At 43.9% G+C, this 18151-nt stretch overlaps 1 protein-coding gene across 4 annotated transcripts in view; it reads right to left on the reverse strand.

The window, feature by feature from the left end:
• MXD4 (MAX dimerization protein 4) overlaps nt 1-18151 on the reverse strand; it is a 40102-nt gene that overhangs the window by 10212 nt on the left and 11739 nt on the right. The window lies entirely within an intron of this gene.

Below are 18151 nucleotides of genomic sequence, written 5' to 3' on the forward strand. Positions count from 1 at the left end.
GGACCTGACAGCTTTCACTTTTCCTCGGCTGAGTGTGACCACTGGAGGAGGGAAAGGCACTCACAGAGGTAATCACAGCCGGAGCTGCTTTCTGTTTTGCAGCTAACGCCTTAAATTCTACCTAAAAAATAAGCTAAAAAAAAAAAACAAACCAAAAAATGAGGCAGCAGCTTCATCTCAGAGCAACGGGGTAATGATCTCTCTGCATAAAATCCGGTTGAAGTTGGGTAATTATGCTCTGCTCCAGCTTCAAAACCCGACGGTTGCACCTCCGCCCACACAAAGCATGGTGTCAGGCCAGGACACCACTGCCTACAGAAGCAGACACCTTTCTCACCTCATGCAGATGCACAGAAATATCACCCTCATCACTGGCACTGAATTTATCAGGGAAAGTAAGGATCTAAAAAAACAGCCATCCAAAAATCTGAATCCTCAAGCCTCTGTTTTGGGTACAGCCCCATGCATGGGGAGAGGTGCATGGGTGACCTGCCTCTGATTTACGTCTTCCTTTGTGTCTGATGATAAAAAGGTTTCAGATGTTCAAGACTTCAGTGTTTCTCCACAAGTGAGCTCACAACAGGGCCCTATAAATCTGCATTATAGCTCTTCTAATGCTTAATAAAAATGAATTACTAACCCACAGACTTGGTCAGTGTTCCGCAGCAGTGGCCATGCCTAGGAGCAGTCAGGTGATTCATCACGTTCACGCAAAGGACAAAGCAACCTGCTGACAACTAACGCAATGGGTACCAGCTGGAATTGCCTTGAACTGGTTTTGAATCCATGTAAGCCATTACCGGCAATATTGGGTATTTCAGAACTGGTAGCAAAATGAACCCTGGAGCCCCAGAACTAGGAGGGACAAAGCAGCACAACAGTGGTGTTAAGAATTTCCCCATACTACAAGGACACCCATCAGAAGTCCATCTGAAGACTACTTACTGCCTTCAGTCCTCAGACTCTAGTTTGCACTAGTGCTTGGCTATGAAAAGGCAGGAGCAATGCTGGCCAGAAGAGCTATGGTTCACCACTTCTCAAAAAAAGGCTGCCATGCAAATGTAAATTAAGATCTTTGACTCTAACCAATTTCAAAATTGTGTTAAATGAGTTCATTAAATAACAATCAATACACTCCCCTGTATGTATGAAGTCCCAAATGCAAATCAATTTTAGCACACCAAGAAATGGATTACTAAGATGCAGAGAAGAAGAAGAAAAAAAAAAAAAGAAAAAGAAGAAAGAAACAAAAAAGCCTATTGTTCACACTGGATAATCTTCATTCCAAGGAAACTGCAACAATTCCAAGAAATTCCTACAACTACTTGATGGGTGCTTGCAATGGGAACAAAATACTTCTCAGTAGGGCCAGATAATGTAACGAGAGGCAATGGCTGTGCACTGGGAGGGTCAGGGTAGACATTAGGAAACAAATTTTTTGCTAGGGCAGTGGTGCACAACCAGAATAGGTTGCCCAGAAAGGCTGCAGAAGTGCAGTCCTCAGAGGTTTTTCTTACCCAGACAAAGCCATAGACATTCAGAGGCCCCTCCAATCAACATTTCTATGAACATATAAATCAAAGATTGCTTACAAAGCCGCAGCATCCAACTCACTGGACTGCTCCCACTCATCTAACAGGAAAACACCCTCAACCGTGCAACTTACATCTGTACCAGTCTGATTGATAAAGTGCTGGTAGGCTTGTGGAGTGACCTGATCCACTTGCAGTCTTTCCACAGGGCCTCTCCAGGGCTTTTTTAGGTCCAGCACAGCAGACAGAAATGGCCTGCAGCTACTCAGACAGCAGACAGTTGTTCAGGCAGTAGTTGCACAGGTTTTTGACAGCAGCAAAGGTGTGTTTCCTCAATCATTCAAGTATAAATCTAGAGACTTTATTTGGAGGCCACTGATCTGCTCAAAGTCAGCTGGAAAGGCAAAACGCACATCAAAACAAGCTGCTTCGTTCTCAGCATGGCATGCCTCAGCCAGGCCTTGGCAAAATTAAATGGCCACAGACACTCACGGTACAGAGTGACAGCATCGTGTTCATGTGATAAATGTACTTGTCAATCCTGCCATCCTGGCTGGGCAACCGATGCAGACAATGCTGCCTAGAGCCTGTTTATGGTAGGTAGCATGGGGTAGGCATTTCCTTGAAGCTGCACCTGAAAACAGTTCCTGCTGTTGACATGGTGGTGCTGACTGCCAGAGACCCCTTGAGAAAGCATCAAAAGGGCCATGCTCTTGCGTTCCTCATCAATCAAGGGCAAGAGCATAACACTCACTAGTCAAATTCATGACAAGTGTTCACCTTGCACATCCTCAAGGTCTCAGTCCACAGCCTCCCCAAATTAGAATGACAACTCTCTCACGTATACCCGTTCCCTGTTGACCCACAGCTGGCTGTAGAAGGGAAGGAGCAACTCTTACCATCAGTTTGTCATTCTGTGGGAAGTCCCAGAACAGCTCTGTCTGGTCCACACCCACTCCCTCCTACTAGCATATTGCCCAGTTAAGACATGGAGCTGTCCCTGCTAACTGGGGGGCATCTTAGAGCTGCAGCATTTCCAGCTGAGAGGTGGCAACAATCTGGAAGGCTAGGAAATGGACAAAAAGCCACTAAATGTCCATACTCCCATACTGCATGCTCTGAGTTTCCCTTCATCCTGGCTCCAGCATAAGTTGGCTGGGTTAGACAGGGTGGTGTTGCTTCAACACCCACAGCCCAACATACCTGTCACACTATAGTGCATCACTGAAGCACGCAAGGGCATGGAACAGTGCTTGCCTCACAAGAAGGCCCTAACTGTGCTTTCTGCAAGATGCTTTAATGCTCAAAACGCTTGCATGGCTGAACATGTGTCTGTACTTCAGATGTCCCAAATTTAGTTTACTAAACTAGCTCTGTGTACAGGAGGTTGACATACTCTCAAGTCAATTGCTAAATATACTTGCTTGGTGATGTTCTGAAAAGAAAATGACACTATAGATCAAACACTCAAATGACATTGAAAATGCAATCATTACAAGCCATACTAGTGAGAACCACAGATATATTTGAAATAGATGCGAAAATGAAAAATGTGTCATTTCTGTACATTAACCATTCCAGTTCAAAAAGCAAGACAGACTCAGACCCTATCACAAGGCCATTTCAGTACAAATTTAATACAAACAAACCCCCACTTCAAAGAACATGAACCTATTTTAAATGAATCTAGAAGACATATTATTAAAAACTGCACAGAATTTCCAAAGCATTTCAGATTCCTTCTCTCATGTTTCACATTTTTTTTCCACATTCAAACCTATCCTGGTCCTGGTACTGTGCAACGAAGTTAATATGCAAAGGTTTAAATCCAGAGAAATTACAAAATTTTTCGTTGTTGCACAATGACTGTGTAATCTGGCTTAATAATGTAAATAGGATAGAGTCAGAGAAGAACCTCTGCACCAAAAATGCATTTCCGGAGTCAGTTGTTCTCCTGGCACGTTGTGAACCAAGGCAGTCCAGGCCAAGCCCACAACTCTGGCTCAGAGACCCCTGCAGTGAACTAGTGGTTGTGTTTTCTCCCTAGAGAAAGGTGATTCCACCTCCCTACCAGACATGAAATTCAGTGTAAAATACACTAGTAAGCTAACTGCAATTGTAAGATGTGCATCTCTTTACAGGAAGAGTCTTCACAGTTTTATTTATGAAATGCAAATACCTGTGTACAGGCAGCACTCAAGTTTGAGACAGAGATAACCAGCAAACACAGAAGCTCTGGATCCCTTGTGCCATGCACAGGTCAGGATGCACACAGACAGCATCATTATTCATAAACGTATCGTTATTTCCAAGTTTTTAAGAAATGCAGGCCAGCAGTAAAAACTTCCCATTGCAACTTCAGGATTCACCTGCAACCAAGATAAAATCAGAGAGAGGAACACTCCCTGCCTTCTGACTCCAGCATCCACCCTTTCTTAGCAGAGCCTGACACAGCAAGGCAAGATCTCTTAAGGACTTCAGCTCTTGAGTGATGACATAATTTTACTGCAAATGGCTTTAATGGTACTGAAAATTAAATATGTTCATGTTATTTGGTATATTCCTGGATATCATGGCCATACATATAATGCAGGTAAACATGTAATTCTATACCTCACTCTGCTTAGTAGTAATTGGTACTCAAGCATACTCCTTACTCCTCCTAAAGCTAACAGTTTTCTTGAACTGTCAGGAACGATGTATTTACAGCTCTACAATACTTTTTATAAGCTACCGGAGATGATTCTGTACCAATTAAAACACATTTGTTTATAAAAGCGTTTAAGGAGATTATATATAAACTTCCATCTTAAGAAACCATAGAAATTCTATCATCTAAAAATGGTTCTGAAAAAGCCTATATATTAGTGGTCTGGACAAAATTCAGCACATCTTCAGCAAAATATTAAATACAATGGAAGCTAACAACACTCCACTGAAGTATAAACTCCTGTCCCTTTCATATTTATTTCAGGCAGAAACACTTTAAATACTTTCTGCTCTACAAAGGATACCTCAAATAGGTTTGGGGTTTTTTTCCCCAAAAGAGGCTCTAGCTCATACTTGAGCTGCACAATCTATTTCAACTACACAACAAATTTGCTTTATTGAAAAGGAAAGAAAACCTCTTAGTATTAAAGCACTGTACCATAGCAAGGCACCCAGTGTGCCAGTCGCTATGAGATGTGTGAAATGCTTGCTCACAGCTGAGTGCCTCAGAGTCAAAATCAGAAAATTCAGTAGCGCCCTTACAGCAAACCTCTTGGCTATTTATTATCCCAGAAAAGATAAGCAAAACACCAGTGTTCTGCAATAGATGCTATTTTTCTTCCATATTGAAAACAAAAGCCTGAAGTTTGTGCTGCAGGTGAAGATTCATCCAAGGGCTGTTCCACATGTCTTCATCGGCAAAGCCTGGGAAGGCAGTGGCAACTAACAGGCAGATAAAGCTATGAGTGCCTAATTGCAGTGATTGTTGTTAGTGAATTAAACGCAACAGCCCTACAATCAGTGCAAACGGCCTGCTTTATTTATTTTAGAATTAACTAGGAGTTTCATCCTCTATATGTATTTTCAGTGTGAATATTTTTGTAGATCTGTTTGGCTAAACTGAAACCAGCCAGAAAGCTTTAGCAGCCAGGGAGCTAGCTGGTAGTCTTGGTGTACCTCTGAAGTATGCAAACACAAGATACCAACTGCCTGCGAAGGCAACGGCTGCAAGTGTATCTTACCATCACTAGCTTTCAAAGAGCCAGTGCTGCTATGAACTTAGTCATCTGCAACTTTTCATGGGAATACTGCTCAGAAATATCCTGGTGCTGGTCCTAATGCTAAAGTAAGACAGAGGAAAACCTCTGCTTCCTGTTACACAGCTTACCATTTCAATGTTCTGTGCATTTTATCACTCTGAAAAATATTTCTCTATTTCACTACATATTAACGCACACTGAAGCCAGCATTCACAATGCATTTTATTTACTTTCACTTAGTACCACTTCAGCCCACTTGCTGAGTCAAGACTTCACACTTTACCTTTTTACTTTCCAAAAGTTGCGTCCTGCTCACATTTTAAAACATATGCATGAAACCAGAACTTATTCCTACATGTTCAGTAAACATAAGTGCCACAAATGTATGCATTTTTGGCCAGCTTTAGCTCTTGGCAGCAGCGTGCAGAAAGCCAGCTGGGATGCAAGCTGCAGACAGGTCTTCACCTGGCTCGTCTGTGAGAGGGAAGCTGCTGACTCTCAGAGAGGATGCCTGGCAGACCTTGCTGCCCACGTTGCCCTCTTTCCCTCTCCCTCATTTCTCCATCACTCCAGTAGCTCCCTGCTGAGTGCGATCACAGCTGTTTGTCCTAAATTACCAGCTCTGGGCTACATCAATGTCTCTTCATCTCTCAAAATGACTACAAGCCAACTCTGATGCTCCTCGTACTCCAGTTCCCACTGGAGGGTGAGCTGTGGTGGTCCATTTACTGCTGTAAGCCAGGGGCAGCAAAGACAGGCAAATGACAGCAACTCCTGAGGCTCGCTTTGGGGTAGAACGACCCTGTAAAGCGACTCAGAGAACACCAGCACAGAGAGACCTGACCAGAGCCTCAGCGGCTGGTGGCTGGCCAGACTGCCCACGTGCTGTCCCTTCAGGCATGTATCTGACAGCAGAAGCAGGCAGGCTGATGAGGGTCCTAGAGTAACATTTGACACTGGCCAGCAGAAGAAACAAAATCCCTATGGCACAGTTAGTGGCTGTTGCCTTATTGTTCCTTGACCTTCACCCACTCAGGTTCTCCTCCTGCCACAGAGAGTGAGCACGAGCTGTCAAGAGTGGCACACGAGGTGTGACACAGGTGTCCCCACAGCCACTGCCACCCCACCACATGCTCATCCATGTGCCTTAAGCTGCCTGCAGACCAACCCAGCAAGACGACTAAACCACAATACAGGGCTCTGTTTCCAACCAGTTTTTTCCTTCGTGGGCTCGTGGCAGGCACGCAGAGGAGCGCTCACGCAAGGCAATGCACAGGCAGGACCGTGTCAGCGAGGACTCTGGGGCAGGTGGGACACCACCAGCTCTGACTGGTACCTGTTTTAACTGCTGGGGAACATAGCCTCTGGCTCCACAGTATTAAGAGCTGCAGGACCCATGTGACCACCCTCATCCCCTCTCATTTTTTTCTAGACTTCTCCCTGCAGCCAGGCTTGCCCTCACTGCTTTCCCCAGCCTTCAGCCATCCCACCATCTTAAGCTGCTCTTATTTGAAGAGCAGCCACAAAAGGTTTAACAGTCCTTCATCGTCTCGAGTCTTGCCCATAAGTAACAGCAACACGCAGAAATTTGAGATGTGCTTCACAGGAAACATCAATAGGAATTTACAAGCTGTACAGGGATTCCCAGAAGCATCACAAGCAAACATAATGGCAGCTGGATACCATTTGTCTTTCCTGGATGGTGACCATCTCAAATTTACATGTATAGGATCCTCCATTCTTTGGCCAGAGGCAATAAAATCTCTAACTTTGCAAAAATCTGAGGCAACAGAAACCAAACATTATGGAAACAGCTGCAGTACATTTTTCCCATTGTATGGATTTCTTTTCTCCTGCACAAAAAAAAAAAAGAAATTCCAACCTATATTTTAGCATTTCAGCCTTTAGGTTCTGCTCATCTATAAAGAACATTTTTCTGTATTTTAAATCTTCAAAGCTAATGTCAGATAAATACGAACAATTCTTACACCTACAGAAAAAGATTTTCTGTTTCAGGTGTCTTCTGTTTTTAGGCCTGTTATCTACTGATTGTCTTTTAACCTCTCAAATACTTTTAAGCAATAGCAAGAGAGGTACCACCTACTATCCCAAGCTCAGCATCACACAGTACCTACCCAACACAGGCACATGAACAACAATGCCTTGTGGGGAAACACACAAATGATGGAAATACCATTGCACACACTTGAAAACAGCATCCGCAAAAAAATAATCAGCCATGCTTTTAATAAACTTATTTAATACTTCTTTCATCCAGCCTTCCACCCATTTGTTTCGCATGTTAAAACGCACATATTGCTACTTAGCAGTCCTCCTAAATTAGACCTTTCAAACCCATCTGTCTTACTGGCATTCAAGTTTCTTAGATTACACTGCAGGGAGACTTAAAATTTTAAGTTTGTCTGTTACCTCCAAATAGTGTCAGACCCAATTAGATAAGAAAAGTGTCATTGCAAGATCATGCTGTTACAGTATCAAGCAGTTTTAATTCCCACTTGAAGTTACATGGATGTACACACTACTTCCACACGCTCCCCACTGAAACCCCAAGAATGAGTGCGGTAACACTTTGGTCCTCGCTGGCGGTGGACCACCGCAAAGCAAATTTACACAACAAATCCAAACCCACAACATCCATCTGCAATTCTGCAATAGGTGTGTTTTTATCTGCCACCTTTCATGGTGCTCTTTCAAATAATTTGTCGAGGACTGTAGAGTGTAGGTCTAAGAGAACTGCATTTATTTAAACAAGAAAAAGCTGGGTAACAACAGGTTTGCACTGGGTTTACACATAGACAGGAACAGGATGGTGACTATAATTTTCCACAAATCAACAGCTCACCAGAAGGTGGATGAAGAGGATGCGGTCGGTCTCCCCCACAAGCGGCTCCCGGGAGCATACATGTCCCTCTCCCGTGGTGCTTAAGGCACAAGGTGCAGCGCAGCTCTGCACATGCAAGCTACACATTTATCGACTGACAACACCCCAGAGCAAGTCGCTGCTTACAAATCAACTCATGGCTTGAAACCGGCTTTAATTATCAGACTGTTTCCCCACATCAAAATGCTATGCAAGAACATCGTGTCTCAGGACAGCTGCCAACAGGAAGGATCTTTAAAAAAAAAAAAGGAGGGGTGGGGGTGGGTGAGGGGGGGTGAGACTACAATGCTTAGAGAAGGCTAGAGATGTTGAGCTGTAGCAAAGCACTAAGTGAAGGGAGCACAGTACAAGACCTAGTGAGCTTTTTCTGCCTAATTTTAAACCTCCCTATAGACCTAGTTATTTTATACATATGTCAAACAAAGGGAGAAATGTGTTCAAGATTTTATTTTTTTTTTCACCACTGTACAATGCCAAATTAAAGGAGAGGCAAGTCAAGCTGAATTATTCTAGCTAAATTAAAAACATGCATTGCCATCACACACTGAATGTGAGGCCTTGGGACAGCAGACAGCTGGAATTAAGCAGCCTTTTCCTGCAAAAAGTTAAATGAAGAGTGTGAGGCATTAACATCTGCAGTACTGGATACCTGAGACTGGTTTCATTCGCTGTTGTACCTCTATATCCAAATGCCAAGTAAATATGAAGCATCCAATTTAACTAGCCTGACAAATGCTGAGGGACTCCACATTCCCACATGCACGAGACACTAGAACAGCAGCAATTCACACCACAGTTCTACAACCTCATCAGAATTAATGCAACTGTATCTCCAGTTCAGCGCTTCAACAATCACTTTCATATTCTCAGAAGTAGGAAGTTTTAAGCTCTGACTGGGAAATTAAGTATCGGAAGGGGCTGTTCAGTGCTATGTCTTACTTGCAGTTTTGCTTTTGCTAGTACTTCCTCAGCACCTGTACCTACCAAGCTTCGTGGCCATCTTAAGAGGGAGTAGCTAATGGTGGCAGCTTGAGCAAGCACAAAGTTAAGTTAATTGGCTTTTTAGGGGAAGGAGGTGGTGGGTGTTACTGTCTTTTACCACTGTAGATACTTGAGATGTCCTCCAATGACACAGCTGGGGGGTCCTGGGACAACAGCAGTGCCAGTTCCAGCCAACCAAAGGCTGGTTCAGATCCCAAGTGGAACACCAAAGGGAAAGAATAAAAGAAATCACCCTGAAGTAATTAAGGATACACATCCCCAAATGCCTTGCTGTACGTCTCCAACTCCATCACTGAAACCTTGTAATTAGAGGTGGATATAAAAGACAGGATGAGGTGTATATATAAACAAGTTCAGGGGAAGGATTAAATGCACTGACTGTAATTAAAGATGGTCTTTTCCAAGGCTATAATGGGTACTCTTACTTTCATATGAATTAAAAGCTGAACAGCACTTACGTAATATTTCCCCCTCAAACAGTGACAAAATTTGGCATCACGGGACCATGGAGAGTTGCAGCTGTCTGACAGTCCTGCCTCAAAGTTTAGATTTAGCTTGCCACAGCACAGATAGTGCCTTGTTTATAATTTAATTTCCGTCCTATTTCCCTTTCCATTGAAGAGTACAAAGCTGGTTGTCTCTGCGCCAGACAGGGTGCAGTCGAGCAGAACCTGAAAATGATCCATTTTGGGAGGGTAGAGGTATGGAACAGCTTTTCAAAATTCTCCCCTCTTTCCTCCTTCTTTCTTCCCACAAAACTCAGCCCAGATTTCTTAAGTGTAGCGTCCTGAGGTTATGTGGCAATAGAAGGAAGAGCCACAAGCTTGGGCCCACTTGCTCTGTGAGTATGTAAAGCCAGGCAGTGGGAACCAAGACACCTGACAGTCTATTTCAAATACCTGTTAGACCCAGTAACTGCTTCTAGCCAAACACACACAACAAGCTCCCAAATCTCCCTAGCAGAAATTATTTGCTCCACCCATGCTGTTCATTTCAGCAGTCAACGTAACAGTGCTTACCAACTGGGATTAAGTCAGCTTTCTTGGGGGAATTACAGGGTTTGCTACCTTTATGTTTTGTAAATACCAGCTAATGTGGTAAGACACATGAATGTCTGTGCAGCCGGTATTTGCGAACACTGATGTTAGTCCTAACTTCAACAGGAGCTGCTGAGTTCTGGCAGCGATTACATGCCAGGCAGGCCACTTACTTAGCACCTTGTACCTTCACTTAGTTACCTGAATTAAAATTTCAATGAAAGAAAAGCAGATCAATTTGTTAGGCATTAATCCCAAGGTGGCAGTTAGGAGAAGATGACTTGCAAGTAGCTCTCCAACCTTTTAGAGATGCTTTACCACGTTCAGATGTAGTCTTTGTTCCTCAAATCTTCTCCTCCTTGCTATAAGGTAGAATCCAACATAGACTTTCTTAATGTAGGGCATGTAGTTATTAGTTTTCAAGTTAGGAGCACTGCAACAGATGACCTCATATACATACATTCAAGCCCACACCTCTTTTGTGTTGGCTATGCCAACCTCCACATACTACACAATTAGTTACGCTAATTTGTATTTTTAAAAAAATTGCGTAACATAAACTAGAATTAAAAATACTAGCCACTTGGTGTCCTCTGACAAGTCCTGTCACTCTGCTCTGTTCTAGCAGGATGGTACATAATGCAGTATACACGTTTCAGTATCCATTCCAAAACACAGCACCCTATGGAAGTCCCAAGTCAACCCTCTCCTTCCAAATATCAGGGCGGTGGGCAGCGGCTATCTTAGCCATTCTTGTGAATTGCACAGTTCTTTAGGACAAGAAAAGTCAGTTTTAACTGGATCACATGCATGGAGTTTTCATTTGCAGTTTATTTATTTGGGGTTTTTTGTGTTGGTTTTTTTTTTTCTTCTCAAAAAAGGCCCAAATTAAACTGCTGTGAAGGAACAGCATTATGGTTTTTCACATTTATGATCCACTAGTTAAAAAAGTTCATGCTCAGTACAGTTTCTGGAACCTTAACTGCATCCTCTGTAGCTGTCCGGATGGGGTGTGGGGTTCAGCTTGCAAGCAGGCATGTGGAACTTGTACTGAAACCCCCTGAGCGGGATGCAGAATTGTGCCCACAGCCTGCCACATGCTAAACCACCATGGGTACCGAGGGGAAAAAACAGATTAAACATTACTTGACCTGCAGAGGAATTCTGTGTAGTAAATCTAAGCACAAGTGTCTGTTGACAGAGACCACGAGGGGAAAGCAGCATGAGCTGTAACAGGAAAGTACACATTGTTCCATCCAGAAAGAGACCTTTTGAATTTGGGATCAGGCCACGGTATATCCAATACTCAAATGGGGTTAGCAGCCCACAGAAAGCAGCGCTGAAAATAGAACTAGAGATGCCAATACAGCATGAAGGCAGGGAGAGGAGGAAGACAGAAAAAGCCATCTCCTCCAGCCTAAGTTGATCCCTTAGTGTCTACTCCAACCAGGGACACTGGGTCATTTTGTGCTCATGACACACGTGGGAGAAAATAATCCTGCCTCCTGCAGATGGTTCTATGATTTGTGGGAATCCTGAGTGCAGAGCCAACCTTGCCTTGAACAGCTGGAGCTGCACTGCTGGCTTTCAGGTGCATTTGCCACCTCTTCAAACCATGGCAGGTACCACTTCTGTATACCCAGTTTCCGTCTGTGGGCTTCCACAGGCTTGACTGGTTGGGATTCAGCCAAGGATTCCCCTTGTGTTACATAAAACTCATTGCATAGGCCAACTTCTTAAAAGCCCATTAGCTGCCTAAATACCTGTAAAAAACCAAAAAAATCAAGTTCCAGCTCACTTGCCTAAATGTAGCTAAGCAAGCTTAAAAGGAAAACATTTTTTTTCAATACCTAATTCAACAAATCTTTTCCTCCTCTGATCAAGACAGCTGTCACCATCAGGCATCCCTTCCACTATTTGCAGCAAATTAGCCTCTAGCTGTTGTCTATACAGTCTGAAAATACCTGGAAGCCCATCTATCTGCATTTTGTATAAGACCAGCCCACTCTACCACAGCAGGTAAGAACTGGCCAGGTCAATTAGCAGATGCTGAGAACATAAACCACCTTTCACATAGTCCATTAGAGGCCGACACACAATGAACTTTTGTTTGGAGAGAGGGATGAACAAATTCAAGTGGAAAAAACGCATGCGCTTGGTTTCTCGCCCATCTGCTTTCTGCTGCCTGTTTGGCTGGCCAGGAAGCACACGGCTTTCTGGAGCCCAGACCCAGGACTGCACTTAAGACTCCACAGTTCAAAGCCGACTTCAGCAGGAAAAAGGACATTAAAATCTAGTTGAAGACTGTATTTCAGTCCATTTTTCATTGCCAAATAAAAGCTTTGTCCTAAGCACAAGGATGTGTACATCTCTGACACCGGGAAAATAACTTCCCCAGCAGATTAACTTCCAAGCTTCGTCTGCTTAATCTATCCCTCCTTTCCGAACCAGCAGTCTAGGTGGGAAGACACTTCTGTTGGGAGTGCATCATAAGGTGAGCTGCTGTGTGCACTGCAAAGACAGCAGTTCAGTGCATGGGCATTTATAGCAGCTATTGCAGCATGTAATACAGGACAAGCCACAGGTCTGGTCACTTGCTGACTGCCTAGAGGTGGGGAAAAGGTGAGGAAAGAATAGCATTTCAGCACAAATTTTTAAACCTAATTACTTTAATTCCACGGGTTCATTAGACTCAGAAACATAGGACATATCAACAAAAGCACAGGACTAAATTTTCAGTTCTATGGGTCCAGTTCTTTACAGACTTTGCTAAAGAAGCTCCACAAAAAAACCCAACCTTACTACACCAATTTAAGAAACAAATGCCACCATATACTTTGCTTCTTTGTCAGAAACCTGAGGTTAAATTTCAGGCAAAAGGGGGTTTGTCTTGAGACTCAGCCTTGCACTGGCCAAGGCAACACCGTTTGCCTGACCACTACAGGTGGCACCCTCAAAGAGGCAGTCATAGCTAGCGGGGCGGAGCAGACGCCTAAACCACGGTGCCTCTCGGTTCATAAATGGCAAGTCAGACTCTTAAAGACATCACCTTGCTTAAGCAGTGCAAAGGTGTGTTTATTGCAATTCACTGGAATTGCAATAAACCACATCAATCAGATGGTATAAAAAGTTCCTTACTTGACGGGAAAACCAGAAGAAACAGACATAATATGGCAGTTAAATTCCGCTAGTAAGACGAGGTGGTTCCCATCACTAATGCAGGAGTCACTTTATGTGGACGGTTGATGTATAATCTGGACAAGTCCTGGAAATGACAGCAGTTTTTATAGACCCATTATAACAAGGAGATCTGTACCAAGTCAGTAAGACCCATCCAGCGCAGCACTCTCCAGACAACAGCAGCCAAAACTGGATGCTTAGGAGAAACATTAAACTGCCCAAGAAGTGAACTGTACTGCTCTGTACTGTAAATTAATACCATCACTCAAAGAAGCAATCCCACCCTCTCCCTGTGCTGGCATTAGGGTATGCCTGTGACAGTGAGCTGGGTCAGGAAAATGAACTGGCTGCAGAAGCAAGCCTCTCCCTCCCCACCCTCCTGCACCTGCAGGAAGCAGGACCCGGCGGCAGCGGCGTGCAACCAGGCTGGGTTAGACTTGTGATGGAAGCGCAGCAGCGAGACACATACTGGGTGATCCTTCCCTGGAAGTCTATTACCTCCAGCACCAGTTGGGGTTTCCTCGGCTACAGGCGGCACCGTAGCCATTTAACGTGATGGATCAATGCAGTGTATCTTTATGCTGCATAGCAGTACTAACCACAATGGTAATTTGCGATTTTGAAAAGGCAGCCCATAATAAAAATAAACATTAAGCATTGTTTTGGTATGCTGTTATTTCAATGACCTTTCAGTTCTGTTTCAAAACTTCCAAGTTTATCAGCAACTGGCAATTACATGCTTTTCATTAACCCTGCAATTTGCTAACATGAAGAGCCACAGAGAGAATTTCAAGACATCCATCTATGCAGTCTCTCACAGCTTATATAAACTTTAAACTGCAAGTAACTCTGGTGGGTGAAATTGATGTACCACTGAATGTAACTGTGCTCCTGGCATCTGCACCGCCTTCATGAGAAAACTTGACTATTAGAACTTCACTTCAGAGGCACCTACTCTACTTACCAGCTAATGTTGTAAGTCATAATACTCCCGTCAAAACATACCTTTTTTCTCATCAAATCCTACATTTATGTACAGATATCTACTTTATACACATGATGATGTAATGTAGCAATCTTCTTCTGGCAAGATTTTAGGTTTAAGGAGGACTACACAAAGCACTACCCAAACCTCAGGACAGCATTACTTTCTGCATGCACAGCAACACTTTCAGTCCCTCCCTGATCAGTGCTCTAAACAATGCATATGTTAGGCTCATTTGGGAAGAAGGAAAGGTTTGGGTTTTTTCTAAAAGGTTTTGCAAGTCACGGTGTCATGTATTCCCCATCGTGGTCTTGCACTGAAAACTCAGGGCTGTCCCACTCAACTGATCCAGGCCATCCCCACAGCAGTCGGCTCGCTGCAATACCAACTGGTGAGCCCTGACTAAGATGCAACTGCTCCCTGTCCCACCCAATACCCAGTGACTGAGCTAAACACTTGGGCACTGCTTCTTGGAGCAACTTCCATAGGAAAGCAGGGAAATGCCCCTAGAGCACACCTCTCCCAACAGCAACACCTGGCTTTTACCTCCACCTGGCTCAGCTCGCCAACTTTTGTCAAACCTACGACTGGGGACTTTGGATGAGATCTGTCAATTCCCCCAAGCAGGAGAACACCTGCAAGTCAGATGCTGCAGTGCTGAGCACTACCATGCTCCATATCACCAGCCCATCCTGCCTGAAGACATTCAAGAGCTTCCTCATTCTAATTATACTCCCACTGCTTGCCAGGAGTTTACTATTCTGTGGAATGCAGGCAGGAGAACTTTTACCACTGCTGATCTGCCCCTTCCCCCCTCTTGATGAAAAAAACCCATGAAAGCCCCACAAAGAATAATACAAATGGTTTGACAGAGGCAGAAGATAACTGTCCATCTAGATCAAGCTGTAACATGGTCACCCAGCCAAGGCAGCTGGTTCAGCTCACGTGGTGCCAGTTCAGGGACAGCAGCACGTGGCTTGCCAATTTGGAGGGATGCTTTTATTAATTTCCTCGCTAATTCTTAAAAGCTATTCTTTAAATTCAGTAAGTTTCACAAGCTATTTTCAAAGGCTTTGCCACAGAAAGGACAAGATCTTGAACTCCTCCTGCAGCAGAGCTCCGCACGACCAGGCAGGAGCGAAATGACTTTGCTACCGAAGGAGCCCTGACAGGTCGGTGCCAGCATCCCTCGTCAAGGCTCCATCTGCTTCCGACAAGGAAGGATGGACCAAGGCAGGGAGGTGCCACTTCCTCCCACAGTCCTGTGCATGCTGGGGGGACAAGTCCACACATGAATAGCAGAGGGCAGATAACTCACTGCCTTCACAGAGTAGTATGAAGATCTCAGTACAATCTTCATGGGGTATATACCTTGTTTTTTACATTGTAATGCAGAACTAGTATAAATTGATGCAAATAAATTAGATTATGCTTTTTAAGAAGCTTGAGTGTCCTTTTAAGAAGCTGGAGTGTCTCATGGATTCTTGGGGTTCTTTACACTATGGAAGTTGAATTCCTCTGTACAGCTGTCAGGTTAGGTTGATTTAAAAAATGCCTTGCAAAAAGTCATGACTACCAATGTACTCGCTATTTACATTGCTCTCCGAAAGCCTATTGATGTAACGGTCTGGCTGGATATAATAACAAAAAAATATATACGTGAATATGCATGTATATATTTGCCATTATAAACTACTTACATCCGAGCGCCATTCTGACTGACCTGTCTGCAATTAAAATACCTTCTAAAACCTTATCAGCCCTTAGGATAGATTTCCTGCCTTCCTACTTTTTATTTAGGTGGTTTCTTGTTTCATGGTTCTGATATGCAAAGCTTAATTACACAGGACCAAAACAGGACTGCTTGTTAGAGGGATGAGTCCTTACAGAGTTTCACTACAATGAACACACATTGAAGTTCTGAGCAGGGTATTTTAGGGAGACTTAAAGCAAAGGAAAAGGAATTTTATGTCTGAATTGCTGACAAACATTCTACCATAATTGTAGTCTGAATTCTATCATGTAACGAGAGTTTTTGTTGGAATTATGTCTCTGCTTCCATTTGTCCTCCTCTGAGCATCCTCTCAAGAGCATACAGAAAAGAGACCCAGCAGTAGAAAATGCAAATTGAAGTAGTGGTGCCAAACGGCCAAGTCTGCACACACAGTGAGATCAGCCACTGCCATTCTCACTGACGTCAGAACCAGAGATAAAACCTCTTTACGTGCAACACCAATGCAGAACCTGAAAAGCACTGTGTACCAGCACACAGCTACCGTGGCTTTCTGGTTAGTGGCAGCTCTGGCCACTCTCACCCAGCACACAAAGGCCCTGTAAATGAGGAAGCCATTTCCCTGCCCTTCAGCGCTCAGTCCAGCCCACAGACACCACGTGAGGGACCGGGCAAGAAGAACGATATGAGCAGCCATCTCCTCTCTTCCTCCTCGACAGGCTCCTGTGAGATAACCAAGTTGTGTCTCAGCCAGAAGCATCATGGCAGTGGTGAGTAAAAGGCATGGTCCTGGAAAGGATACACCTCCAAAATCAACATCCAGTGCTTCACAGCCGGCAGGGCAGGCCTTCGCCAGGGTAAGAGGACAGGCTCTGCTGCAAGTACCAGATGCTACAGAGACACACTACGGCTGTGAATCTTCCATTAAACTCTGCAAGAGGCTCGATGGGATTTTAATGCAATCTTAGGAAAACAGAGTGAAACAGTATGATTGGTATTATCAGCTCATACACCCACAAAGCTGGAGGAGGAGGCTGTTAAAAAAAAATTACAATTACAAAAGTCCTTTGCACCAATACATTAGGTAGCTAGAATTGTACACACCTCATCAGCTTTTGTGAACACCCATTTGCACATACAAGGATCTTGCACTAATTCACAGGTTCCCACCAGGAATAACAGAAATGTGGCTTCAAGTATAGTCCAAGTGTAGGAGGTACAACAAGCAGCAGCAGTTAGAAATATTAGCTGTATAATCACAAGACATACCTTGCAGTTCACCTATTTTGACTTTGAGATGGCAGAGAAAGAAAAAGTAGCAAGGCAAATGCTATATGGTCCAGCTACTACAAAGATACAACACAGAACTGAAAGTAAGAACAGACTGAACAACTAATAGATCCTTCTTCTGCCCCTGCATCTGCTGTGAATGCTGCTGTACCTCATTTACTGTGGTGCTTGAACCTTTTAAGGCAGAGCAGAGGGAAGAAGAGGCAACTCCATGCTCATGTTACAAAAACAACTGGAAGAAAAAAAAATGGGGAATATGCAGTTTGGATGACAAGTCAGTAATGATGGAGCAATGGAACAGAGTATCTAGAAAGAGGATGGAAAAAAATGAGAGTGAGAAAGAACACAGCTGGGGCTAAAGACGGTTTTTTTTTTACTTTTAAAGAAGTGTGACCAAAGGACAGAATTTTGCATGAAGTTATTTTCCTGAAGACTCTGTCAGCAGAACTTCTGCCAGCTGATTTCAGTGCCTTAGCCAACGTACTGCATTCTGCAGGCCAGGCCTGTGTTTGTGAGCTTGAGCCTTCCCCAGTTCCTCTCATCTCTAGGATGACCACGTGGCTATTAGGCAGAGCAATAGTTTACTCATATTACAATTAAACTACAGGAAAGCATGTAGGCATGCAAGGGAAGTGATGGTCTAGCTGCTACGTAACTGTGGCCACAGAACAACACAGAACCCCCACCCCCACCCCACCCCACCGTTAGTCCAATCTTGTTGTGCCATCAGTCACGTTTCATG

Source organism: Falco peregrinus, chromosome 2 (assembly GCF_023634155.1).
Source record: "Falco peregrinus isolate bFalPer1 chromosome 2, bFalPer1.pri, whole genome shotgun sequence".
In the NCBI taxonomy this organism is placed as follows: Eukaryota; Metazoa; Chordata; class Aves; order Falconiformes; family Falconidae; genus Falco; species Falco peregrinus.